The 27,409-nt window shown below is 45.7% G+C and overlaps 1 pseudogene; it reads left to right on the top strand.

Moving 5' to 3' along the window:
- Positions 1-20,983: 20,983 nt before the first annotated feature.
- On the top strand, positions 20,984-21,083 carry LOC114670735 (U6 spliceosomal RNA; annotated as a pseudogene).
- Positions 21,084-27,409: the final 6,326 nt, after the last annotated feature.

The following is a 27,409-nucleotide window of genomic DNA, read 5'->3' as shown; positions in this document are numbered from 1 at the left end:
TTAATCAGGAGGCTGAGGCAGAGGATCGCTCAAGTTCAAGGCTGCAGTGAGCTATGACTATGCCACTGCACTCCAGCCTGGGTAACAGAGCAAGACCCTGTCTCTAAAAATAAATAAATAAATAAATAATCATAGCTGCATCACACATGTGTCCCATGCCTGTTAGGTGTGTGTGGAGGGGGAGTTTGGGTGAGGGGAGATCCCTGCAGTGCCCCCTACCGCCCTTTTCCTCTGTGGGTTTCATTTTATGGGAAAAGAGAAAGAAAGTAAAATCTATGGAGATGAAAAAATGGGAGAAAGGGGCAAGGGGTGGGGGGAGGGGTGAGTGGCATAGAGGGACACCACCTCCAGGGGACAAGCCAGGAGGATGTCTCCCTTGGGGCAGCCCCTCCCTCTCTCCACTCAGCTGCTTCTCCAGGAAGCCCCTTTATCCACACCTGGCTCCCCTGAGTCCTGCTCACAAAGGCATTTAGGACTCAGCTGGACTCCGCAGGGGGAGTGGTGTGCTGGTTAGGGTATTTCCATCTGCTTCCCGAACATTCCCTGCCTAGCCCTGCCCCCTGGAAGGCTGAGCCCTAGGGACCGCACCGCCTGGGCTCCCTGGTCCTCCACTTCCTGGTTGATCCAGCCAATAGCCAACAGTGGCAGGAGATGGGGGTTTTGGGGAGCAGCGGGGAGGCAAAGTGTGGAGTATTTATCCCCCACATTCTTCTCTCCCTCCCTCCCCATGGTTCTGATAGGGGCTCCAGTCAGTGGCCCTCCTCTATGCTGCCCTTCTCCCCAGCAGCTGGAAACACTCTTCATGGCCTTCCACTGGAGGGCATAACAGCTCCCCACTGCTGCTAGTGCCTGCACGCCTCAACATCCCTTGGTTCCCTAAACTCAGACCGGGAGCAGACCCTCCCTTAAGAAAATCTCTTTTGAAATCCCTTGAGGTACCGCTGTTTTCCACTGATGCCCTGACGGAGTCAGGTGCCTCAGAGTCACCTCCAAGTAACTCCTGGAAGCACCCGGCTCCAGCAACATGGCAAACAGCAGTATTTAGCTCAGATGACCTGGGTTTGAATCTCAACTTCACCATTTACTTCCAAGTTGTGTGGCTTCTCTCAGCCTTAGTTTCTGCGTCTGGAAAATGGGCGTGATCACGGCAGTGCTAAATGTCTCAGAATTCTCAATGTGGCAAATAACTGACCCTGCTTCAGGCCAGCCCAGGAGACAAAGAGGGATTTACCGAAGGGCTGTGGGATCCCGATAAGAACAACGGACTCCATGCAGGTTCTCAAGGCTGGTTCTCTTTGTCTCTAGGTATCTGCTTCTCTCCCTTGTCCCTGCTCTCTGCTATACCTCACACGCGAGGCATACGGCTCCCCTCCAGCTCATGAGTTTACATGCTCTAAATAGATATAGACTCCATTCCTCCTTCCACAAAGGTGAGCTCATACTTGCATACTGTACTGCAACCCACTTCTATCCACTCATCCTCAGGAACCTCTTCCCGTCCCTAAATACCTTCTACACTGAGGGATGATGGCGTCCCGGTAAGCAGCCACGAAACATTCACTGGATGTTCTACCAATATTTATCTTATTGACTTGTGTCTTTTCTTAGTAACTTATCAGTGGATTCTGGAATGCATTACCCTCTTCAAAACCCTATCCCAAGATCCCCTTGAAAACAGGGGACTTGCCATCCTACTGTCCTGATTTCTTTCCTCCAGCCCCCAACACTTGGTCTGGCTTTCATGTGAGGCTCACAGTAGTGAAAACAGCAGCAGACATGGTGCCGTCTCTCTCCAGTCCTGTTGTAACTTACTCTGAGCTTTCCGGAGCTATGCCCCTTGGGAATGAAACCATCTTCAATTTGGTCCAGCAGCCGTGACTTTTCAAACTCAGTTGAGTCTTGCACTGAAGAAAGACACAAAGCTACCCTTCTCCTCTTCTCCAAAGGTCAGCTCTGGTTTTTAAAGTTCAAACAATAGCAATTCAATTGAACACACAGATCCTAAATCTTTCCTAAGGCCTTCAAAAGAGAAAGAGAACACCGCGAAGCTTTTAAAAATATTGTACAAAATCAAACTTTGAATATCACGTCTTCCAGGGTCCCTGAGGAAGAAGATGGCACACTCAGACTGGGCAGTTTGAGGGAGTTTAATAAAGAGACTATTTACAAAGGTGCAGATAGGATTTAGGAAATCAGTACAGGCTAATTCAGAATCCTGTGGCCAGCAACATAAGGGGACGATTCCTAAAAGTGAAGAAGTAATTACAGGAAGCCAAGAGGGTAGGGGCAATGAGAGCTCCCTGGACAGAAGCCGGGGCCTTTAGGAAGAGGAGGTACTCGACCCACAGGGAATCCGAAAGGAAGGGCTGGGGAGGTGGATATCCAGACTCCCTCCCCTCCTGTCTTCCACACATTATCCCATGGAGTGAACCCAGCTGGAAACTAGACGTTATGGGAGTCCACTGCTCCAGGCTCCAGAGCCCTGGATCCCAGAACACAGAGCCGACAGGGAGCAGGCAAGGCTGGGCGGGGAGCTGGGAGGAGAAGCAAACCGAAGGCACACCCAGTGCAGATGCCTTGAGAGTCAACAACCCAATTAGAAAGTACGAATTTAGTGCAGAAATTGGGGAGAAATTACACGCACAACTAAATGATTTTTTTGTTGTTTTATAAATATTTTCACCTAGTTCCCCTTAAAAAGCAAACATCCCCCTGCAATTAAAATATGATTTCACTTGTAGGAAATTCTACTCACTCAGAGCTGTTCCAGACCCCGGACATTCAAGTAAATAAAGGTATGGAGCAAGCTTGTGTTGGCTTTGAGTCCATTGCATCTCCCACAGACATCCACAGACATCCCCTCCAGCAACCTCCTAGATGACATCCAAGTCAGGCAGAGGACAGGTAGTTCCCCAAAAGAAAATCAGAGGGCTGCTGGAAGGGGGAAAAGGCACTGGAGGGCCACAGAATGCTAGCCAGGCATTCCACGAGGACACACATTAACTCACAAAGGTCACACCATCTGTAAGTGGCTAAGCTCAGGTGGAAATTCCAGCCTGTCCTCCCCAACGGCCCTCACAAATATTCCAGAGGGCCTTCCACATGGAATTGTGATCTCTAAGCCCTGGATCAGCAGGGTCCTTCTTTCCACGACAGGTTCTTTCTGGGCACTCCCATCAGGAACACCCAGGTCTACCCACGTGTGCCTTCTGTCTTAGGGGACCTGATAGTTGGCAAGCATCTTCCAAGGGAGGTCCTTCTTTGGAGATTTTTCTGTGCTCTCCGCGTCCTGGCTGTGAGACATCGTGGCAGAGTAGTGCTTCACTGATAATAATTCCAGATATGACACCTAGAAGGCCAGCCCCAGGGCACGGCGATTGGGGGGTGGGACTGGGCTCTACGGCAAGGCCCAAGCCCACCCCCAGTCCCCTGCCAGCAGACAAATGGCTGGACCCACACAAAGCGCTCTCTGCTCCTGGGACGGATGTCAGCCAGCTCCCTGCTCGACACAAGATCTCAAAGACAGACATCAGGGAAACCGACAGAGGCCCACGCGACTGTTTCAAACAAGTCATGCTCAAACCTTCTTCTAATTCCTAATGTACCCCTCTCTTCTCACCTGATGCTAAGCAGTAACGGTGCCTTTATAAACTCAGAAAAGGGATCAGGAAAGCACCATCCTGGCCTGAGCAATAACAAAGTGCATGGATGTCAGAAGACGTTGTGTTTTTAAGAAGCTGTTATGTTTATTTATTTATTTACAGACAGAGTCTTGCCCTGTCACCCAGGCTGGAGTGCGGTGGTATGATCTTGGCTCACTGCAACCTCTGCCTCCCGGGCTCAAGCGATTCTCCTGCCTCAGCCTCCTGAGTAGCTGGGATTACAGGCACATGCCACTGCACCCAGCTAATTTTTGTATTTTATTAGAAATAGGATTTCACCATGTTGACCAGGGTGATCTTGAACTCCTGGCCGCAAGTGATCCACCTGCCTCAGCCTCCCGAGATGTTGGGATTATAGGCGTGAGCCACCGCGCCCAGCCAGAAGCTGTTGTTAATAACTGACCTTTTCAGACAAATCCCAGCAAACTTTCTCTCTTAGCACCATCTCTGTGACCACGGTGCGTAGGGTGTGTCGCCGCACCTCTCTGTAACACCTCCTGTGCCCTCTTGAAATAGTTATTGTTTCCTGAGTGGTGGCTGCGGACTCGTGGCCTCGTTATGTCATATTTCCTCAATGGAAGCCATTGTCTCCTGCTGGAGGCTCCACAGCTCCTGTCTTCATAATGCACCACCCTGACCCTGAAGTCTTGCTCTGTGGAGACTGTAACGCGATCCTGGCAGGGCTCAAAGGAAACCTTTCCTCTCTCCCAGCACATGCAGAAATCCCACTGGCAGGGCCAAGGCATGGAGCTTTCCATCCCGGAACTGGGGCTTGAACTTGGCCAACCTGAGTTGGGGCAGATCACACCCTCCAGCTCTGGTCTGTCCTGATTTTCTTCTGGCCACAGCACACCCCCTGCCACTGTTCCTGTGGCAGCCAGCCTTCCAGATGCACCCTACCTCCTGGCAATCCTGCCCTCATGTAGTCCCCTCTCACATTAAATAGGGCAGACCTGTGTTATCAGTTGTGGAAATGACAGACTGTGACCAGGTCATAATAGATATTGTGGCTTCCATCTTGCTCTCTCTTGAATCACTCACTATGGGGAGAGTCAGCTGCCATGTTGTGAGGACGCTTAAGCAGCCCTGTGCAGGGGTCCAGAAGGTGAAAAACTGAGGCCTCCTGCCAACGGCCACATGAACTCATCATGCATGGTGGGGAGCCATCTCCAGCCTCAGTCACGCCTTCAGGTGACTACAAACCCAGCTGCATCTTGATGCCAAACTCATGAGTCAGAAGCCACTCCTGGATTCCCAACCCACAGAAAGTGTGAGACATTAAATGATTATTGTTGCTTTAGGCCACTATGTTTTGTTCCACAGGATAATGTGTTCCACAGCATTAGCTAGCTAATATTCTGGGTGATAATGTCCAGAGAGGTCAGCCTCCTGGGGTCAGAATAGAGGAGGTCAGAGAATGAACACGGAGGGGCAGACAATGAGAGTCAGAACACTAGGTTTCCTGATTCCATATTGTCCTGCTACACATTTTCAAAAAGGGGAGGGGTATTAAAAATGAGGCAAAGTAGTTCAGTATGCTTCAACCAGCCATGATCACCCCGGGATCATCTGCTTCTATGAACTGGACACTATCTTCCCACAGTGCCCCAAATTAGGTTCCTCTTACAAAAACAGCACCATGCTGGTGACGACTGAAACATCGAGCTTCTTTTCACACATACTGCCCAGACCTCCTCAACTGGTTCTATGCTTGGGCACCAGATTTCTCTTTAAAACCTAACTTTCTCTGATATCAATTCATCTTGGCTTTACTCCAAAGTTCCAACCTATCAAAATCACTTTCATCTCCATTTGGCTGTCACTTTCACTGTTCCCTCCAACGTGTGTCACCTGCACATCTGATGCTTCACTTTCTTGCCATCTTCATCCAGAAAGTGGACTGAACATTGATTGGCCAGGGCAGAGCTCACCACAGAGCCCTTAGGTACTCCTCTATAGACTCTACAACCACCAGGGCAACAGACTCCTTGATGGCAAACACTTTGCAGATAGTTGTGCAACCTGCCATAAATCCCACCAAAAAACACCATCATTACCAGTGAGTCTGTCAATCCTTTATTAAAATGCTGGCCAGGGGTGGTGGCCTACGCCTGTAGTCCCAGCTACTCAGGAGGCTGAGATTGGAGGATCACTGGGGCCCGGGTGTTCGAGATCAGCATAAGCAACATAGCAAGACCCTGTCTCACAAAAAAAAAAACCCCACAACAGTAACATAAAATGCTGGCTGGACACAAATTTATTTACCCCATTCTCCAGTACTGTCTAAAAAGAAAGTTGGTTTGTGTATTCGTTTCCTGTGGTTGCTATAATTATCATGAACTTTTGGTCTTAAAACAACAGAAATTTATTATCTCACAGTCCTAGAGACCAGAAGTCTGAAACCAGTGCCACCAAACTGAAATCAATCCATCAGCGGGGCTGTGCTCCCTCTGGAGGCTTTAGGAGAGAAACTGTTCCTTGCCTTTTCCAGCTTGTGGGAACTACAGCATTCCTTGGCTTATGGCCACATCACTTTAATTCTCACATCCAGTGTCTTCAAATCCTTCTCTGCTCTGTCTTCACATGGCTTTCTTCTCTGAGTGTGAGTCAAGTCTACCTCTGTCTTATACAGACACTTGTGATGGCATTTAGGGCCCACTGGACAGTCCAGGATAATCTCTCATCTCAAGATTCTTATTTGCTTCTGCAAAAACCCATTTTTCTTACAGGGTAACATTTATAGGCTCCAAGGGTTAGGACTTGATATCTCTAGGGAGCCATTATGTCACCTACCACAGCTGGGCAGAGCTCATCCCCACCAAACTCTCCCACCTCACCATCACTGCATTTTTTTCCCTGCTGTTCACAAATGAGTTATGTCATGCTCTGCTCTATAATTTTCCAAAAGTTAACATCAAGGTTACTGTCTCTACATTTTGGAATCTGCTTGAGACCTGTAATTCACCAGGCCACATCAGTCTGGACATTAAAAAGAGGTCATAATAAACAAAAATAGCATTTCTTAGGTTTGCCATTATTGCTGGCTCTCCAGCCCCTTAGAAAGGTCAAGAATTCTCAGAATGTGTTCTTAAATGGAGGCAGCATAGAGGTTGCAATCAGCTTCTCAAGTCAGACTGCCTGGGTCTGAATACTGGCCCTGTTACCATGGCCAACTGTGTTTTCCAAAGATGGCCACAAAAATCTCTCCCTTCCCACATGTTCTTCTGCAGCAAGGCCTTGCCCCACCCTCACCAGGGGGTCCATTTCTTCATCCCGCTCTAAAATGCATATGGCAGAAGTCACACTGCCATTTAAAGGCAAGGCCCTTAATAGTTTCCTGTTCCTGTCTCTTGGAATGTTTGTTCTTGAGACTTTTCGCTCAGAACTCAGTCACCATGTTGTGAGGAAGGCCTCACCACATGAAGAGACCCCTTTCAGAAGCTCTGGCTGACTGCCTCAATTGAGCTTCCTGCCATCAATGGCCAGTGTGCAAGTGAGCCATTGTGGGCCTCCAGCCCAGACGAGCCTTCAGACCCTCCAGCCCCAGCCAACACCTGACTGCAGCCATGGCAGACCCCAAGTGAAAGCTGCCCAGCTAAGCCCAGTCAATTCGCAGAAGTAACTGCAAAGTGTTGTTTTAAGCCACTGGATTGGGGGCAGTTCATTTTATAGCAATAGATATTCAGAAGAGCCACTTATTGACTGAGTAACCTGAAGCAAGTGACAGGCTTAACCTTAGGTTCCTGCCAGAAGCACATACTGAGACCAAGGCTTGGTGCATATAGTTTATTTGGGTGGTGATTCCAGGAAACACAGGTAGGGGATCAATTGAAACTAAAACTACTGTATGATCCAGCAATCCCATTTCTAGGTATATATCTAAAAGAATTAAAAATAGGATTTTGAAGAGATATTCCCATACGTATGTTCACTGCAGCATTATTCACAATAGTCACAAGGTGGAAGCAAACTAAATATTCATCAACAGATCAGGTGTGGTGGCTCACACCTGTAATCCCAGCACTTTGAGAGGCCAAGGCCAGAGGATCACTCTAGCTCAGGAACTGGAGACCAGCTGGGGCAATACACTGAGACCCCATCTCTATTTAAAAAATAATAATAATTAAATGTTAAAACAAATAAATATCAACCAGGCGTGGTAGCTCACGCCTGTAATCCCAGCACTTTGAGAGGCCAAGGCGGGTGGCCCACCTGAGGTCAGGAGTTCAAGACCAGCCTGGCCAACATGGTGAAACCCAGTCTCTACTAAAAATACAAAGAATTGGCTGGGCATGGTGGCGGGTGCCTGTAATCCCACCTGCTCGAGAGGCTGAGGCAAGACAATTGCTTGAGCCTGGGAGGCAGAGGTTGCAGTGAGCCGAGATGGCACCATTGCACTCCAGCCTGGGCAACAAGAGCGAAACTTCGTCTCATACAAAAAACAAGAAACAAACAAAAAAAAAAATCAATCAACAAAAACTATTAGAATTGATAAATTCAGTAAAGTTGTAGGATACAAAATCAACATACAAAAATCAGTAGCATTTCTACATGCCAACAGCAAACAATCTGTAAAAGAAATCCAGAAAGTAATTCCATTTATAATAGTTACCAATGAAATAAAATACCTAGGAAATAACTTAACCTAAGGAGTGAAAGATCTCTACAATGAAAACTATAAAATCTTAATGAAAGAAATTGAAGACACCAAAAAATGAAAAGATATTACATGTTCATGAATTGAAATAACCAATATTGTTAAAATGTTCATACTATCCCAAGCAATCTACAGATTCAATACAATCCCTATCAAAATACCAATGCCATTCTTCACAGAAATAGAAAAAAAAAAAATCCTAAAATTTATATGGAGCCACAAAAACCCAGAGTAGCCAAAGATATCCTGAGCAAAAAGAACAAAACTGGAGGAATTACATAACCTGACTTCCAGTTATATTACAGAGCTATAGTAACCAAAACAGCACAGCACTGGCATAAAAACTGACACACAGACCAATGGAGAACAATGGAGAATCCAGGACAAAACCATACATCTACAGTGAACTCATTTTTCACAAAGGTACCAAGAACATACATTGAGGAAAGGATAGTCTCTTCAATAAATGGTGCTGGGAAAACTGGATATCCATATGCAGAATGAAACTAGACCCCTATCTCTTGCCATACACAACAATCAAATCAAAACATATTAAAGACTTAAATCTAAGACCTGAAACTATGACACTATTAAAAGAAAACATTGGGAAAAAACTCTCCAGGACATTGGACTGGGCAAAGATTTCTTGAGTAACACCCCACAAGCACAGACAACTAAAGCAAACATGGACAAATCATATTAAGTTAAAAAGCTTCTGCAAAGCAAAGGAAACAATCAACAAAGCAAAGAAACAACCCACAGAATGGGAGAAAATATCTGGAAACTATTCATCTGACAAGGAATTCATAGCCAGAACATATAAGGAACTCAAACCAGTCTATAGAAAAAAACCTAATAATCCAACCAAAAATGGGCAAAAGATCTGAATAGGCATTTCTCGAAAGAAAACATTCAGATGTCAAACAGGCATATGAAAAGGTTCTCAACATTACTGATCATCAGAGAGATGCAAATCAAAACTACAATGAGATGTCATCTCACCCAAGTTAAAATGGCTTTTATCCAAAATACAGGCAACAACAAATGCTGTAAGGGTGTGGAGAAAAGGGAACATTTGTACACTGTTGGTGGGAATATAAATTAGTACAGCCACTAGGGAGAACAGTTTGGAGGTTCCTCAAAAAACTAAAAATAGAACTACCATATGATCCAGCAATTCCACTGCTAAAAATATACCCCCAAAAAAGGAAATCAGTATAATGAAAGATATCTGCACTTCCATGTTTGTTGCAGCTCTGTTCAACGGTGGCTCACGCCTGTAATCCCAGCACTTTGGGAGGCTGAGGCGGGTGGATCATGAAGTCAGGTGTTCAAGACCAGCCTGGTCAACATAGTAAAACCCCATCTCTACTAAAAATACAAAAAATAAAAATAAAAGAAAAAGAAAAAAAAGTAGCCAGGCGTGGTGGTGCATGACTGTAATCCCAGCTACTTGGGGGGCTGAAGCAGGAGAATCGCTTGAACCTGGGAGGTGGAGGTTGCAGTGAGCTGAGATCGTGCCACAGCACTCCAGCCCAGGTGACAGAGCGAGACTCCATCTCAAAAAAAAAAAAACAAACATAAATGCTTCAAGTGATGGATACCCCATTTACCCTGATGTGATCATTATGCATTGTATGCTAGCATCAAAATATCTCATGTACCCCATAAATATACACACCTACTATGTACCCACAAAAATTAAAAATTAAAAAATATATCCATCAACAGATGATTAAAGAAAATGTAGTATATACATACAATGGAATATTTTTCAGACTTAAAAAGAAGGAAATTGGGCGCAGTGGCTCATGCCTATAATCCCAACGCTTAGGGAGGCCGAGGCAGGTGCATCAGCTAAGGTCAAGAGTTCGAGATCAGCCTGGCTAACATGGTGAAACCCCATCTCTACTAAAAATACAAAAAAAAAAAAAAAAAGTAGCCAGGTGTGGTGGCAGACGCCTATAATCCCAGCTATTTGGGAGGCTGAGGCAGGAGAATCACTTGAACCTGGAAGGCTGAGGTTGCAGTGAGCCAAGATGGTGCCACTGCACTCCATACTGGGCAACAGAGAGAGACTCCACCTCAATTTTTTTTTTTTTTAAATGGGGAAATTCAGACACACGTTACAACATGGATGAATCTTGAGGACATTATGCTCAGTGAAATAAGCCAGTCACAGAAGGACACATACTGCATACAAGGTACCTAAAGTGTCAATTTCACAGACAGAAAGTAGAATGTGGTTGCCAGGGCCTGCGGAGAGAGAGAATGGGGAGTTGTTTAATGAGTACAGAGTTTCAGTTTTGCAAGATGAAAAATTCTATTATACAACAAGGTGCAAACAGTTAATACCACTGTACTATACACTTGTAAACAGTTCAGATGGTAAATTTTATGCTATGTGTGTTTTTTCTTAAACCACAATTAAAAATAAAATTGTCTCATCAAGGAGCAAGCACCCTGGGGTTTTCATACAACTCCCATCCCTCGCCTGCCAGCTAAGAATCCCTCTTGAGGCATTAACTCCCAACATTCCAAGGGCCATAGAGCATGCCCTGTAGAGAGATACAGGGAGCCACAAGCACACATGGAATGGTCTGAGGTCACCTCCCAGTGCCCGGGGGACATTGGGGCACTGACCACATCTGCCATATCATTTACCATTGAGTCCTCTGTAAAACAGGGATGATAAATACCTACCTGGATAGACCATTTGCAAAGGTTACTTTGAACATATACAGACTTAGACTTAGCACGGTGCCTGGCCCACAGTTAACATGTTATAATCAGGCTGGGTGGTGTGATGGCTCCCACCTGTAATCCTAACACTTTGGGAGGCTGAGGTAAGAGAGCTGCTTGAGCCCAGGAGTTCAAGACCAGCCTGGTCAACATAGCAAGACCCCCATCTCTACAAAACTTTTTAAAATTAGCTGGATGATCATCTGAGATGTGAGGACTTGGGGAAAAAAAAAATTAGTCTGATGGGCTGGCCCACGCCTATAGTCCCAGCTGCTTGGGAGGCTGAAGCAGGAGAATCCCTGGAGCCCTGGAGGTTGAGGCTGCAGTGAGCTATAATGGTGCCACTGCACTCCAACCTGGGTGACAGAGTGAGATCCTGTCTCAAAATAAATAAATAATCTAAAAATTAGCAGGGCGTCTGGGCGCAGCGGCTAACACCTGTGATCCCAGCACTTTGGGAGGTCGAAACAGGTGGATCACCTGAGATCAGGAGTTCGAGACCAGCCTGACCAACACGGAGAAACCCCGCCTTTACTAAAAATACAGAATGAGCCGGGCGGTGGCGCATGTCTGTAATCCCAGCCACTCGGGAGGCCGAGGCAGGAGAATTGCTTGAACCCGGGAGGCAGAGGTTGCAGTGAGCTGAGATCGTGCCATTACACTCCAGCCTGCGCAACAAGAGCAAAACTCCGTCTAAAAAAAAAAAGAGCAGGGCGTGGTGGCACACACCTGTAGTCCCAGCTACTTGGGAAGCTGAAGTGGGAGGATCCCCTAAGCCCAGGGGTTCGAGGCTGCAGTGAGCTATGAACACGCTACTGCACTCACTCCAGCCTGGGCAACACAGCAAGGTTGTCTCTTAAAACAAACAAAAAGACTATTATCATTGTACACATCTGCCTTGTCTATCGGCAGGAACAGCCCCGGGACGGCCGGGGAAGAGCTCCGTTTCCCTCCCTGCTCTGGCTCCCTTTAAACATGGTTGCCTCTCAGCCTCCCGGCCCACCCGGCCTTCAGGGCCGCAGGCCTCAAGCCAGCTGGACACCACACACCAGACAGACCTGCCCTGGGAATCCGGGAACCCCCTGCTAGTAGGCGCCACCACCCAGGCCGAGGAACGCCCTCAGCACGGAGACCGTCTCCTGGGGCAGCTCGCCCTACTGCCTGATAAGGGCGGCTCCTTCGCGGTTCCCAGACTCTGGAGCCTGGGGGCTGGGCTGCAATCAAACGCAGACGGACACCCCACTAATGCTGACAGCCTGGCCCCCTTACCCTGTAGCTCTCCACCCTCAGGACGGATTCTTCCCCCGAAGCTCCCTGCCCAGCCCCACCCTGGCAGGTCTCCCTCGTCTGAATGAGGGGCGCACACAGCTGAGTCTCCATCGCCGACACCCCGTCACCCCAACACCCTTCTCCTCCCCCCAGACAACCGCTTACGATTTTTAGACATCAGTAAAATACGTGCCCAGCTCCAAACTTTGGAAGCGCCTCAGAGTTTTGCAGAGCATAGTAGTGGTTCTAGGCTCCCCAATGCACCCTAGACTTGGCTCCCTCCTGCCCAGCCCACAGCCACGTGAACAGTGAAGAGTGAAGGGGAAGCACAGGCAGCCCTTTCCCGCCGCCCCCGCTGCCATGACATTACCTTCCCCACGCCGAGAAACTCAACTCTTTCTCACTTTGTTTCACGCTCCAAGCGCAGCTTTAAAACCCTTTCCTGGAGGCGGGGAAGGAAAATACCCAAAATATTAGTCGTGACTACAGCTGGGTGTGTAGGATTTAGGGAGTTACTGTTTCCTTCTTTATACCATTTGTATTTTCCACAATGAGCACATTCTATTTTTAATTGTCAGGAAAACAAATGAGTGTTTTTTAAGCAAGCAATTTAGAAGCGTGTTTGTTGCCTTCAGCATTTTTCAGGGCCTCAGCTCTTTTCTGGGGCCAGCTTTTCAGCCACTCTTCTCTCCGTTCTCTTGCTCTCTGAGTGGAGTTCTCTGCCTTCCACGCTTTGCGTCTGTCCTTTGAAAATGGGAGCGAATCACAGTTGCTTGTGCAAACCACACCAGCCTCCTTAGATCCTCTCGATTTTCCTTCTCACTGGGAATATTTTTCATCAGAATTTATTCTCCCAAACTAAGAAATGGACCTCCTGTCCCCACTGATCTGATGCACTGAGAACACGCCATCATTTCCCCAGTATTCTTGCCCAAAAATACTCACAACGTGAGTCTTATCATGAGGAAACATCAAGCAGACCCAAACTGAGGGACATTATGCAAGAAAACTGTGTGGACTCTTCCAAAATGTCAATGTCATGAAAGACAAAGAAAGCCCAAGGAACTGTCGCCGATTGGAGGAGATTAGAGACAGGGCAACTAACTGCAGCACGTGGTCTGGGATATTGTGTTGCTATAAAGGACATTACTGGGACAGTTGGTGACATCTGAATCTGAATATGGTCTGTAGATTAGCTAATTGTATTGAATCAGTGTTCGTTTCCTGACTTAGTCATTGCACTGTGGCTGTGTAGCAGAATGTCCTTTACTTTTCAGGAATTACACACTGAAGCTTTGGGAGATAGAGGACATCATATCTGCAATTTGCTCTCCTATGTTCACAAAAATATATATATTTGTACACAGAGACAGAGAAAACAGTAAGGCAAATGTGGCAAAATGTTAATATTTGGGGAATGTCGGTGAAGAGTTTAAAAAAAAAAATCCCTTTGTTCTGTTCTTAGAATTTTTCTGTAAGTCCCTTTGCTTCTGACCTCTGGGTTAATGCAGTTGACACAAGAGCCTGACTCCTAGGCTGTGAGCTGACTAATTCTTTGCTTGATGCTCTTAACCTTGGACTGTGTCCTCCCCCTGATTTAGCCCCTGTAGAGACAGCGAGCAGGAAGACCAGTTTGGTGAATAATCAATCCGCTGTCAGTGCCACCATCACCACCAGCAGGGGCAGAGGGGCTTTCACTGAGCCCTCACTATGTAAGTCGATGCTCCCATACCCTGAGTGCCGCACACAGTACTTCCCTCAGTCCTCACAGTAGTCTTCTGAGGTTGGCATTACAATCCCCAATCTACAGATGGAGAAACTGAGGCTCAGAGCGATGAACTCACTTACCTAACATCACAGCAGCTATGAAGTGGCAAGGCCAGAATTGACCCACAAATCTCTAGGACTCTGCAGTCTTACAGTAATCTGCCCTGACACTGGTAAGGAGACCGACTGGCTGTACTCTGTTCTGGCATTTTCTCTCCTGATTCTCCTTTGCTGAAATAATAGAAACAAAAATGATTCTACCGGCCATAAAAAAATGATATCCTGTCATTTTCAACAACATGGATGAACTTGGAGGACATCATATTAAGTGAAATAAGCCAGATGCAGAGAGACAAATACCGCATGATCTCACTCATATATGAAATCTTAAAAAAAAAAAAAAATTGATCTCATAGGAGAAGAATCAGAGAGTCGAACAGTGGTTACCAGAGCCCGGGAAGGGCAGGGGAGAGTGGACGATGGGGGAGAGGTCAGTTGGCAGGTACAAATTACAATTAGATGGGAGGCATAAATTCTGGGGTTCTGTTACACAGTAGGGTGGCTATGGTTAACAGTAAGATACTGTATATTACAAAATAGCTAGAAGAGAGGCTTTTGAATGTTCTCACCACAAGGAAATGATAAATGCATAAGGTGACTGATATGCTAACTACGCTGATTTGACCATTATACAACGTATGTATTTTTTTTTTTTTTTTTTTTTTTTTCAGACGGAGTCTCGCTCTGTCGCCCAGGCTGGAGTGCAGTGGCCGGATCTCAGCTCACTGCAAGCTCCGCCCCCTGGGTTCACGCCATTCTCCTACCTCAGCCTCCCGAGTAGCTGGGACTACAGGCGCCCACCACCTCGCCCGGCTATTTTTTTGTATTTTTTTAGTAGAGACGGGGTTTCACCGTGTTAGCCAGGATGGTCTCGATCTCCTGACCTCGTGATCCACCCGTCTCGGCCTCCCAAAGTGCTGGGATTACAGGCTTGAGCCACCGCGCCCGGCCACAACGTATGTATTAAAACATCAAACTGCACCCCATACATATGTACAATGACAATGTGTCAATTGTCAAAACTAATTAATTTTAAAAAATTATTATAAAGCTATGCTGCTCCATAGAGTGACCATATGTAGCTGTTTAAATTTAATAAGGCTGGGCATGATGGCTCATGCCTGTTATCCCAGCACTTTGGGAAATCAAAGTAGAGAATTGCCTGAGGCTATGTGTTCAAGACCAGCCTGGGCAACACAGTGAGATCCATCCCTAGGAAAAATAATTTTAAAATTAGCTGGACGTGGTGATGCTTGCCTGTAGTCCTAGCTTGACTGGAATTTGAGGCTGCAGTGAGCTATGGCACGCCACTGCACTCCAGCCTGGGCAACCAAGTTAAGCTCTGTCTCTAAAAATTTATCAATTAATTAATTAAAATTAAGTAAAATCTGAAATTCAGTTTCTCAGTCTCACTTGCCACATTTCAACTGCTGACTAGCTCCATGTGGCTAGTGGCTACAATTATTGGACAGAGCAGATTGTAAAACGTTTCTAACATGGCAAAAAGTTCTATTGGACGATGCCATTCCAAAAACTTTTACATGTGTTCATGAAGATACAAAAAATGAAAAATAAACAAAAAAGTTTACATACCCTTCACTGACCAAGATAACTTTTTATTTACAGTTAACTTATTTTTAAGATAAAACTTCAAACACAAAATTGACTTTAACACTGTTCTCATTTGTCATACAGAAAACAACATTTCAGCCGCGGCAGCATCAGGTGTTAGAGAGAGACACCTCCTGGCAGCACATGGAATTACAACCTAGCACAATCAGACACTGGAACCAGCCAGGGACTGGGTTTCAGCAGCTGTGGGTGGAATACCAGGGGATTCACAAGAGTGGGAGAAAATCCCATACCAAGAAACAATCATGGATAAGGCACCAGGAAGACATACTTGGTTACAAAAGCCCATCCAAGGCCTGGCGCAGTGGCTCACGCCTGTAATCCTAGCACTTTTGGAGGCTGAGGCGGGCAGATCACTTGAGGTCAGGAGTTCAAGACAAAAGCCCATCCACCACAAGACTTAAATCTCCAGTGTCACATCCCTCACGCCATGCATGGCTCCACGGAGATACATAATAATAAGTGTTAGTCATTTGAATAAATACATGATTGATTGATTAATTCTGATTATTTCAGAACTCTACCATTGAGCATTTTATTGTCTTCTTTAACATTCTTTTTCAGTTGCACACATATTATGAAGGTAATGTAGAGCTGGGATTTACTGCTTCAAACAACTTAGCTGACACAGAAGTCTTCAATGATCAAGGAATGTCTGGACTTTAACAAAATCATCAAGAACAAGAAAACATCAAGACGTTTGAGTTTCTGGCAAAGCATAAAAAGATGTTCCTGGCTAGGCATGGTGACTCATGCCTGTAATCCCAGAACTTTGGGAGGCTGAGGACAGATCGCTGGAGGCCAGGAGTTTGAGACCAGCCTGGCCAACATGGTGAAACCCCGTCTCTACTAAAACTACAAAAAGTAGCCAGGCATGGTGGTGTACATCTGTGATCTCAGCTATTCAAGATGCTGAGACAGAAGAATTGCTTGAACCCGGGACGCAGAGGTTGCAGTGGGCTGAGATCATCCCACTGCACTCCACCCTGGGCGACAGAGTGAGACTGTGTCTCAAAAAAAAAAAAAAAAAGAAGAAAGGAAAAAAGACATTCCTGTTTTTTTTTTTTTTTTTTTTTTTTTTTTTTTTTCCTTTTGCCCAAGATGGTAGAAATGAAAGATGGCTTACTGGATTGGAAAATGGATTGGACCCTAAATTATTCTTTATCCACTCGGTCCACAGATACTGATTGGGCCTCTTGGTAGCCAGGTGGCGGGATGATGAGTAGCGCTGGAGGCCACTTAACTGAGTTGTGCGCACAGAATAACGCAATGCACACAAGGTTTATCTCCAGGAACTCATCCCAGGTAGAACAAGTGCTCAGCCGAGATCTGGGCTGGTGAGGGCAACTTGTGGTCCCTGACTCTTCTGAGAACCTGGGGATCCAGGTTCAGGGAGACAACGCTATTGGATACAAATCTTGAGTTTAAAGAAATTGGGATGTAAATAATAGTGCAGTCCCCGGGGCTTGTGGAGTACTCCAGTGACCGGAGAGGTTTTCCATGGGATTCAAGCAGACTAATCAGCAAGACTGAATCTGGGCTGTCTTAGTGAGCCACGGCCTGAGGCTACTTATGGGCCACCTGTCCAGAATTGGAGGGGTCCCAGGGTCTTGTGTAGCTTCAGAGAGATGGAATAGGAAAGAGGATCATGCATTGCAAAGTCCACAACAGCCCCCCAAAACAAGGACAGTCCCCTTATTTGATGAACTTTTGTTGGGTTCCTGTCTTGTGCTGAGCTGTGTGCTAGGTTCTGGGGAGACAGAGACCAATAAGCTTCAGAGATCTGAGATGTAGAGTCCTTTTCTCCCTCATCACTTTCTTCACAAACCCGCTTCAGTTTCCTCTTAACTGCTGGCATGAGTAAGGTGTTATTTCATAACCCTTTTACCTTTATTAAAGGTGTCGGGTATCCAACAGGAAAAAAATATGCACAAATGAATTTAAAAGGCATTCACACAAAAGGATATCCAAATGGCCAGTAAGTTTATAAAAAGATGCTCAACATCAGCCGGGCGTGGTGGCTCATGCCTGTAATTCCAGAACTTTGGGAGGTCGAGGTGGTGGATCACTTGAGGTCAGGAGTGCAAGACCAGCCTGGCCAACATGGTGAAACCCTGTCTCTACTAAAAACACAAAAAATTAGCCAGACATGGTGGCACACGCCTGTAATCCCAGCTACTTGGGAGGCTGAGGCAGGAGAATCACTTGAACCCAGGAGGTGAAGGATGCAGTGAGCCGAGATTGTGCCAGCGCACTCCAGCCTGGGCAACAGAGCAAGACTCCGTCTCAAAAAAAAAAAAAAAAAAAGATGCTCAACCTCAATGGTTACATGGAAATGCAAATTAGACCCACAATATGCCGTGACTATACACTCACTAGAATGACTAAAATTAAATCTCTGAAAATATCAAGCATTGGTGAGGATGTGGAGGAAGTGAACTCTTACATGCTGCTGGTGGAAGTATAAACCAGTATAAGCACTTTGGAGAACCATTTGGCAGTTTCTTCTAAAATTAAACATGCACTCACCATGTGACCAAGCAGTTCCACTCCTGGGTATATACCCTGAAAGAAATGAGTGCTTACGCACACCAAAACACATGTACAAAAATGCGCATTGTCACTAAATTGGTAACAGCCAAAAACTAAATACAACCCAAATGCCCAACAATAGAAGAATAGATAAATACATTTCGGTGTACAGCACAGCAAGAAAAATGAATGAGTTGCTCTTACAATAAATACAAGTGAATCTCAAAAACACAATATTGATTGCAAGAAATCAGACAAGCCAGGCACAGGGGCTCACACCTGTAATCCTAGAACCTTGAGAGGCTGAGGCCAGAGAATCCCTTGAGTCTAGGAATTTAAGACCAGCCTGGGCAACATAGGCTGATCCCATCTCTACAAAAAAAAAAAAAAAATTTTAATTAGCTGGGTGTGGTGGTGTACACCTGTAGTCCCAGTTCCTCGAGAGGCTGGGGTGGGGGGACCTCTTAAGCCCAGGAGTTCAAGGCTGCAGTGAGCTATGATCACACAACTGCACTCCAGCCCAAGTGACAGAGGAGAAAGACCCTTAAAAAAAAAAAAGGCAAGACTTATCTACATATGTTGAGAGAGGTCAGAATAGTGTCTACTTGTTTAGGGCAGTGGGAGATGGGGATTGAGTGAGAAAGGACCTGAAGGAACTTACTAGGATGATGGAAATGTTCTCTATCCTGATCTGGGTGGTGGTTACACGGGTGTGTACATAGGTAAAAATTCACTGAGCATCCACTGAAGATTTATGCATTTTACTATATGCAAATTAGGCATCAATAAAAGAGTAAAAACAATCAAAACTCTTAGGTGACCTGATATAAGCATGGCTGATACATAAAAAGCTTGCATATGTTACAATGAATACTGTCATTTGGGAATTTAATATAATTTTGTAACAGCCTCAGAAACAGTCACATTCCAGAGGCCCTTGGCAACAGCTTCAATGCTTAGTGCTCTCCAGCACCAAAAGGGACGTATCCCTTTCCAACCAAGGGGGCTATGGCCCTGCCCAGAGCTCTCAAGGGATCCACCTTTCTGGGTCGAACTCTCACAGCTCCCAGAGCACCTGAGGCCAAGCATGTGAGCTGCCAGCAGGCCCCAGCACCCTGCGATGCCAGACCTGCTCAAACTTGGAGAGGGTCCTACAGGTCCTTGGAGGAAAATTACAAGCCCCAAGTACACTAGACACGTGGAGTTTGCTTGTGATGAAAACTTAGCTGAAGGAAGAAGCCCTTTAGGAGGATCCTTCTTGTCTTCTGCAGATGTGCGGCTCTAGCCATGCTGCAACACAGACCATGGACCAGGAGCTCCCAACCTCGGCTGCACAACAGAGGGGAGCGTTGGAACATGGGATGCCCAGACTGTCTGACCCACACTAGCTGAATTAGAATCTTTAATGTGGTGTTTCTCAGAGGGCCCCCAGGAGCTACAGCAACATTGTCACCTGGGAACCTGTTAGAAACGCACATTTTCAGGCCCCATTTCAGACCCACTGAATTCCGTGGCCGGCCCTGGCAATCTTTGTTCTGACTGTTCTAGCAGCCCCTGCCTGGGGTTCTGATGCATGTGCAAGTGTGGGACCTAATTAGAAACTGCATTTCTAGCAAGTTTCCAGGTGGTGCAGATGCGGCTGCTCTGGGGACCACACTCTGAAAACCTCCAGAGTCTAACTGTCTAATGGGTAGAGCCAAGCTCTGGGAGAGAGTGGGGGAAATTAAAAGCTACCCAGGTAAGTGGCTCTGTTGCAGGTGAGAGTAATTAGCATTGCCATGGACGCTCATCATCTCATCTGACAAGAGGTACACACCTGGAGAGGGAGCTCACACAGGTGAGAGCGTTACAGGAGAAGAAATACCATCTCCTCAATTTGATCTGTCTGGGGTCTCTTTTCATTTCCATAACACTGCAATTTGGGGTGCCTGGTAAGGCAGGATTTAGGTTCTAGGTGCCTACCCCTGAGAATTTGTTCTGGCAATATTGAAGCTGGAGATGTTTTTGTTAGAACACTTTGCACAAAAGCCTCTATGGGGAGGGGGACCTGATTTTACCTTAAAAAGTTAATTTTATTGCCCAAGATAGATGAGATTTAGAAGGGGAGAGGAAGTAAAGCAGGAATAAAGCGAATGAAAAGAAGAGATGATGTGCAGGGCTGGGGAGGAGAGGGCAGATGGGGAGGAAGAGAAAGAACCGTGAGAGAAGGACTGAAAGATCGTCTGTCCTTTCCAAGGAGCATCCACCCTCTCTCTTTTTAAAAAAATTGAGTACTGAGAAAGGTTTTACGCAAGACTGGATACAAGAGCTGGGCAAGCTGATGTGCAAAGCAGGAAAGCAAAGGATTGAAAGGAGTTAAAGTGCTCTCCTTGGCAGCACATATATACAATTGGAATGAAGGCGGGGCACTGTGGCTCACGTCTGTAACCCCAGCACTTTGGGAGGCTGAAGTGGGTGGATCACTGGAGGCCAGGAGTTCGAGACCAGTCTGGCCAACATGGTGAAACTCCGTTTCTACTAAAACTACAAAAACTAGCCGGGCGTGGCAGTGCTTGCCTGTAATTCCAGCTACTCGGGAGGCTGAAGCAGGAACCCAGAAGGCACAGGTTTCAATGAGCCGAGATCACGCCACTGTACTCCAGCCTGGGTAACAGAGTGACACTCTGTCTCTAAATAAATAAATAAAATTGGAACAATACAGAGAAGATTAGCATGGCCCCTGCAAGGATGACACGCAAATTCATGAAAAGTTCCATATCAATAAAAATTATTTAAAAAAATTTTTTAAAGAATTAGTTAAAGGAGACCCCAAAGGAGTAAGCGGGGCTGAAGGCCAGGCCCACCATGGCAGAGGGTCGGACTTCATCAGGGTGAAAACTTACTGCTCTGAAAAGCCAAATTACAGACTGGGAGAAAATGTTCACAGCATCTGTATCTGAAAAAGGATTTGCATTCCAAATACATAAAGAATCCATACAACTCACTAATAGGAAGGCAAACAGTGAAAACTGAGCAAAAGACATGAACAGACACTTCACAAAGACCCTTCACAAAGGACATGCAAATTGCCAGCACCCACAGGAAGAGATGCTCACCCTCAGTAGTCTTCAGGGAGATGCAGAATGAAACCACAGTAAGATGCTACCTCACACCACAAGCATGGCTGAAATTAAAAAGATGTGTAATACCAGTGTTGGTTAGAATGTAGGGCAGCTGAAACTCTCCTAGCTCACTGGCAAGAACTTAAAATAGTACAGGTTGGATGCAGTGGCTCACGTCTGTAATCCCAGCACTTTGGGAGGCCAAGGCAGGCAGATTGCTTGAGCCCGGGAGTTTGAGACCAGCCTGGGCAACATGGCAAAACCCCATCTGTACTAAAAATACAAAAAAAAGCTGGGTGTGGTGGCTCACATCTGTAATATCAACCACCCCAGGAGGCTGAGGTGGGAGAATCACCTGAGCCTGGGAGGTCGAGGTTGCAGTGAGCCATGATCACACTACTGCTCTCCAGCCTGGGTGATAGAGTAAGACCCTGTCTCAAAAAATAAAAACACAAATAAAATAAAATAGTACAACTGCTTGGGAGAACTACTGGAGTTTATTTTAAATCTAAACAAACACCCACCATATGACCCAGCAATTCTACTGTTATATATTTACTGAAGTGCAATAAAAACATAGGCCCACAAAATGACCTGTACACAAATGTGAATAGGCATAAGTAGCTAGTAGCCACCATAGTGCTGTTTCATTTGATTGCTCAAAAGCTGGTGGAAGTCTACACTGGAATAATAGGTTGTCTTTTTAAAAGGCTTGTATCCAAATGTGCATAACAGCTTTATTCATAATTGCTAAAAATTGGAAACGATTCAAGTAATCCATCAACTAGGAAATGGGTAAACAAAATTTGGTCTCTTCATAGAAAGGGATAGTAATAAAAAGATTGAAATTACTAATAGATGCAACAACATGGATGAGTCTTAAAATCACTGTGTAAAATAAAAGCTGGATGCAAGAGTGCCTACCGTATGATTCCATTTATATAAAATTTTTAAACAAACAGAACGAATTTATAGTTACACAAAGCAGATGAACGATGAACTGGGACTGAAGGGACTGCAAGTGGGGGACTAAAACACTTTCTGGGGTGATGGACAGGTGTTATATCTTGTTTAGGTGTATGCATTTGTCAAGTCATCCGACTGAATGCTTAAAATGTATGAATGAATTTTATTGTATGTAAATTATAACTCAATAAAATTTATTAAAATGAATTGGCCGGTACAGTGGCTTATGCCTGTAACTCCAGAACAGCACTTTGGGAGGCTGAGGCAGGTGGATCACCTGAGGTCAGGAGTTCGAGACCAGCCAGGCCAACATGGTGAAACCTTGTCTCTACTAAAAATACAAAAAAAAAAAAATTAGCCGGGCTTGGTGGCAGGCACCTGTAATCCCAGCTACTCAGGAGGCTGAGGAAGGAGAATCGCTTGAACCCAGGAGGCAGAGGTTGCAGTGAGCCAAGATTGCACCATTACACTCCAGCCTGAGTGACCGGACAAGACTCCATCTCAAAACTAACTAACTAACTAAATAAATAAATAACTAAATAAAATGAATCAAAAATAAAAATATAAAAAATAGCAAAAAAGAAAAAAGGACAAGAATAAAATAAAAATAGAGAAAAGAAAAATAAAGAAAAAAATAAGAGACTTTGCGGTAAAAATAATAAAACAGTAAAATAGGAAGAACACATAGAATGGGAAGAGAGATGGACCAAGGTGAAAACCGTGAAGAGCTGTCGAACTTGAAGAATAGAAAAGGAAGAATGAGCAGAGATGCACAGGCAGAGGTCAGAATGAAGTCCTCTGGGGGTCGAAGAAGTAAGAAACTTGGCGGCCACAGACAGCAGAGAGTCAAAAGAGCCAAGGGGGCCAGCCAGTAAGATTAACGCCTGGAGAGGGCTGTAGGATGGGGCTCGAGTGGAGAAGTCAGTCCTGAGAGGCCAGTTCTGAAGGTGGGTTGAGGGGTTGGTGACTTGGGCTGAGGGAGCTGAGAGGGAGCCTTCAGCAGCTTTGTCAGGGAGCTTGGGGAAGCAGAGTGAGCTCCAACAGGAGGCTGCCAGGAGAACCCCTGGGAAAATCCACCTGGTGGCCTGAATCTCCTGACGCTGTCTTTCACATCTTCATTCCTACACAGGGATAGATATTGCTATTTTCACCACTGCCCCTGCGCAAGGTGCGCTAAAAGTCCCCATGCCCCTTTTCCATAAGAAGTTTATTGTATGTTTACACCGAGGAAAGCTAAATAAGCCAGGTGAATTCCCCACCCCAAATTCCTAGGGATGCCGCTGGCTTGCCCCCACTGAATCCGTCTTTCCCACCTGCCTGCATTGCTGGTGGGAATGTACTTTGGTTCGACTTCCATGGGAGCCAGTTTGGCAAAAACTATCAAAACTACAAATACACACTGGAGGTACAAATACAATAGGAGGTATTTATTCTACAGATAAACTTGTACACGGATGAAACCATGTATAGTTATTTGTTGCCTCACTGCGATGCTGTTTGATCAAAACACCCAAATACCCCTCAACAAGGCCATTAGATAAATACTGATTTTTTTCTTTTTTTGAGGTGGGGTTTCACTCTTGTTGCCCAGGCTGGAGTGCAATGGCGTGATCTCGGCTCACTGCAACATCTGCCTCCTAGGTTCAAGTGGTTCTCCTGCCTCAGCCTCTCAAGTAGCTGGGATTACAGGCACCCATCACAACACCCAGCTAACTTTTGTATTTTTAATAGAGACAGGGTTTTGCCATGTTGGCCAGACTGGTCTTGAACTCCTCACCTCAGGTGATCCACCCACCTCGGCCTCCTGAAGTGCTGAAATTACAGGTGTGAGCCACCTTGCGTGGCTGTTTTTTTTTTTTTTTTTTTTTTTGAGACAGAGTCTTGTTCTGTCGCCCAAGTTAAAGTGCAGCGGCACAATCTCGGCCCACCTTGACCTCTGCCTCCCAGTTTCAAGCAAGTCTCATGTCTCAGCCTCCCAAGTAGCTGGGATTACAGATGTGCAGAGCTCTGCCAGGGGACATACCTCTTAATACTGGTGCATTTCATTTCAACAGGAATTTTGGAGGGGATTGAATATTTATTGTACTTTATTCATAATTTAATATTTATTTGAAAATGTATAGCCACATGCATGCAATGGATACTATTCAGGCACAAAAAACAGGATTATCTCTATATACAGACATCGAAAGTCTTCCAAGTTATATTACCAAGTGAAAAAAAAGCAAGATACATAACAGTTATATAGTACGAAATGTTTTTCCTTTTTCTTTTTCTTTTTTTTTTTTTGAGACAGAGTCTTGCTCTGTCACCCAGGCTGGAATACAGCGACACAATATTGGCTCACTGCAATCTCTGCCTCCCAGGTTTAAGTGATTCTCATGCCTCAGCCTCCCAAGCAGCTGGGACTACAGGCATGCACCACCACACCTGGCTAATTTTTGCATTTTTAGTAGAGACAGGGTTTTGCCATGTTGGCCAGGCTGGTCTCAAACTCCTGGCCTCAAGTGATCCTCCCGCCTTGGCCTCCCAAAGTGCTGGGATTACAGGTGTGAGCCACCGTGCCCAGCCTACAGTACAAAATCATCCGTTGGTTTTTTTTTTTTAAAGGTATATGTATGGAAGCCGGGTGTGGGAGACTTACACCTCCCGGCACTTTGGAAGGCCGAGGCAGGAGGATTGCTTGAGCTCAGGAGTTTGAGACCAGCCTGGCCAGCATGGCGAAATCCCATCTCTACAAAAAATACAAAAAAAAGTCAAGTGTGGTGGTGAGTGCCTGCAGTCACAGCTACTCAGGAGGCTGAGGTGTGAAGGTCACTTGAGCCCAGGATGTTGAGGCTACAGTGAGCTGTCATTATGCCACGGCGTTCCAGCATGGGCGACAGAGCAATATCTTGTCTCAAAATTTTAAAAAAGGTGTACGGGGTAGGATGTAAAATAATATATTTGTTTATATACACCCTCCCCCATAAAGTCTTTGCAGGTGTTGGGGAATACAAACTTTACTCTCAGTTTCAATACCTGGGGGACTGCAAATTAAACTGAGAAAAGACAGATTAGCAAGAAAAAAAGAGTTTAATTACCAGACACATGCATAGACCCATGAAAGTGCTCAATGATGGAGTGATTAGAACTGGGGGCTTATATGCCTTAGAAGGGGAATAGGAGGGCTACCATGGGAAGAACAAATAGGTTTACAAATGGCTTTTCAGGAGAAGAAACAGGATATTTTAGAAGTTTGTGATGAGGTTTATTTATGCAGGTGCTAATGGTCTCTGTGTCTTCTTCATGGCCATGAAATCCCCCTGAATAAAAGATTTGTGGTAGGTTTATTCTTGGTTCCTCTACTGAAAGTGGAAGCTGTCCCAAAGGCAGAATGTATGGCAGTCTTCAGTTCCAAGTGGGCCGCACACAGAAGGATACACGAGAAACTGATAATAGTGGTTACACATTTGAAGGGCAGGGGATAGAGGTGAATGAAAACCAAGAAGTTGTGAGCAGGGCCTCGGGAAGACGTTTTTAGAAATTTTTTTATCTTTATTTTTTAAATTTTAGAAAGATATGGATATATTGCCCATTCAAAAACAAACAAACAAAAAACCCTAGGTTCTAAGAGTGATTCTAATTTATTTAAGGAGTGGTTTCCCCCTATTTAGGAGAAGATGGATCGTGCCTCATTAGCAAGGCCTAGTGGGAGTCCGCCCTGAGGGAGGTGCAGGAGATTTTATCATCATCTTTGTCAGCATCACTGCACTTTCTACAGAGAAGGTTACAGAACAGGGTCAGGTCACCCTTTCTACTTTGCTTGGAGGGACGCTTACGCTTAAGCGAGTGTCAGCTGTCAGTCCCAAGACCTCTGTCTCCCCAGTCTCCTCCAGCCTCCAGAAAAACAAAGGCAGCTGTGGAGGGTAGAGGATGGGCTGGGGGTGGGACCCAAGACCCCCTGGACAATGGAAACCTTTCCCCTTCAAGCAGACGTCAGGATTATTATTTGCACTTTGCATGTGGAAAAGAAGGACTGTAAAACTCTGACGAATGCCTGCATCTTGTTCTAAAATTCCTGACTTGTTGCCAATAAAAGAATCAAAGAGCTTTCTAGCTCAGAGAAAAAACTGCTGCTAATTTGAAGAAGATTCCAGAATAGAAATTCAAGGTCAACCAAAGGTTTTTCAGACAGAGTTGGTGAGCAGGTCTTACGTGGCCGGAAATTCAAAGATATAAACCAGAGAAAGAAGAGATCAAAGCTCTTGTCCTGGGGACACATTAAAAACTAGATTTGGACACATCTCAGTTCTGGAGCCAAGCAATTCCTCCCTCAGGGTGTCAAAACTAGCCTTCCCCTCAGCCTAGAGCCCTCCTCTCTAAACCTCCTTATTCTGGCCCTGTCTTCTCACCTTGGTCTCATTTTGGTCTCTTTGAGGTAGATCAGCAGGACTCACTTTCTGAGCACCTGTAAGGACCCTGGTGATCAAAACCAGGATGCAAGGTCAGGCGTGGTAGCCTGTGATTCCAGCACTTTGGGAAGCCAAGGTGGGTGGATCACTTGAGGTCAGGAGTTCAAGACCAGCCCGGCCAACATGGTGAAACCCCGTCTCTATTAAAAATTCAAAAGTTAGCCAGGTGCAGTGGCGCGTGCCTGTAATCCCAGCTACTCAGGAGGCTGAGGCTGGAGAATTGCTTGAACCCGGGAGGCGGAGGTTGCCGTGAGCCAAGATCATGCCACTGCACTCCAGCCTGGGTGACAGAGAAAGACTCCGTCATACGCAAACACACACACACACACACACACACAGAGGATGCAGTAAAGAAGCCAGCTGAAACCAGTACATGGCCACCAAAGTGACCTCTGGCTACCCTCATTTTTCATTACTAAATAGACTCCCACCGGTCCCATGACAGTTTACAAATACCATAGCAATGTACCATGGCAGTGACCCAGAAGTTACCTTATATGGTTCCAGGAACTCTCCACCCTTGTTCTAGAAAATTCTGAATTACTCACCCCTTAATTCGCATATCAT

This window comes from Macaca mulatta, chromosome 10 (assembly GCF_049350105.2).
Source record: "Macaca mulatta isolate MMU2019108-1 chromosome 10, T2T-MMU8v2.0, whole genome shotgun sequence".
NCBI lineage: Eukaryota > Metazoa > Chordata > Mammalia > Primates > Cercopithecidae > Macaca > Macaca mulatta.
The sequence above is the reverse complement of the archived record's forward strand: the minus strand, read 5'-3'. Positions and strand labels throughout refer to the sequence as shown.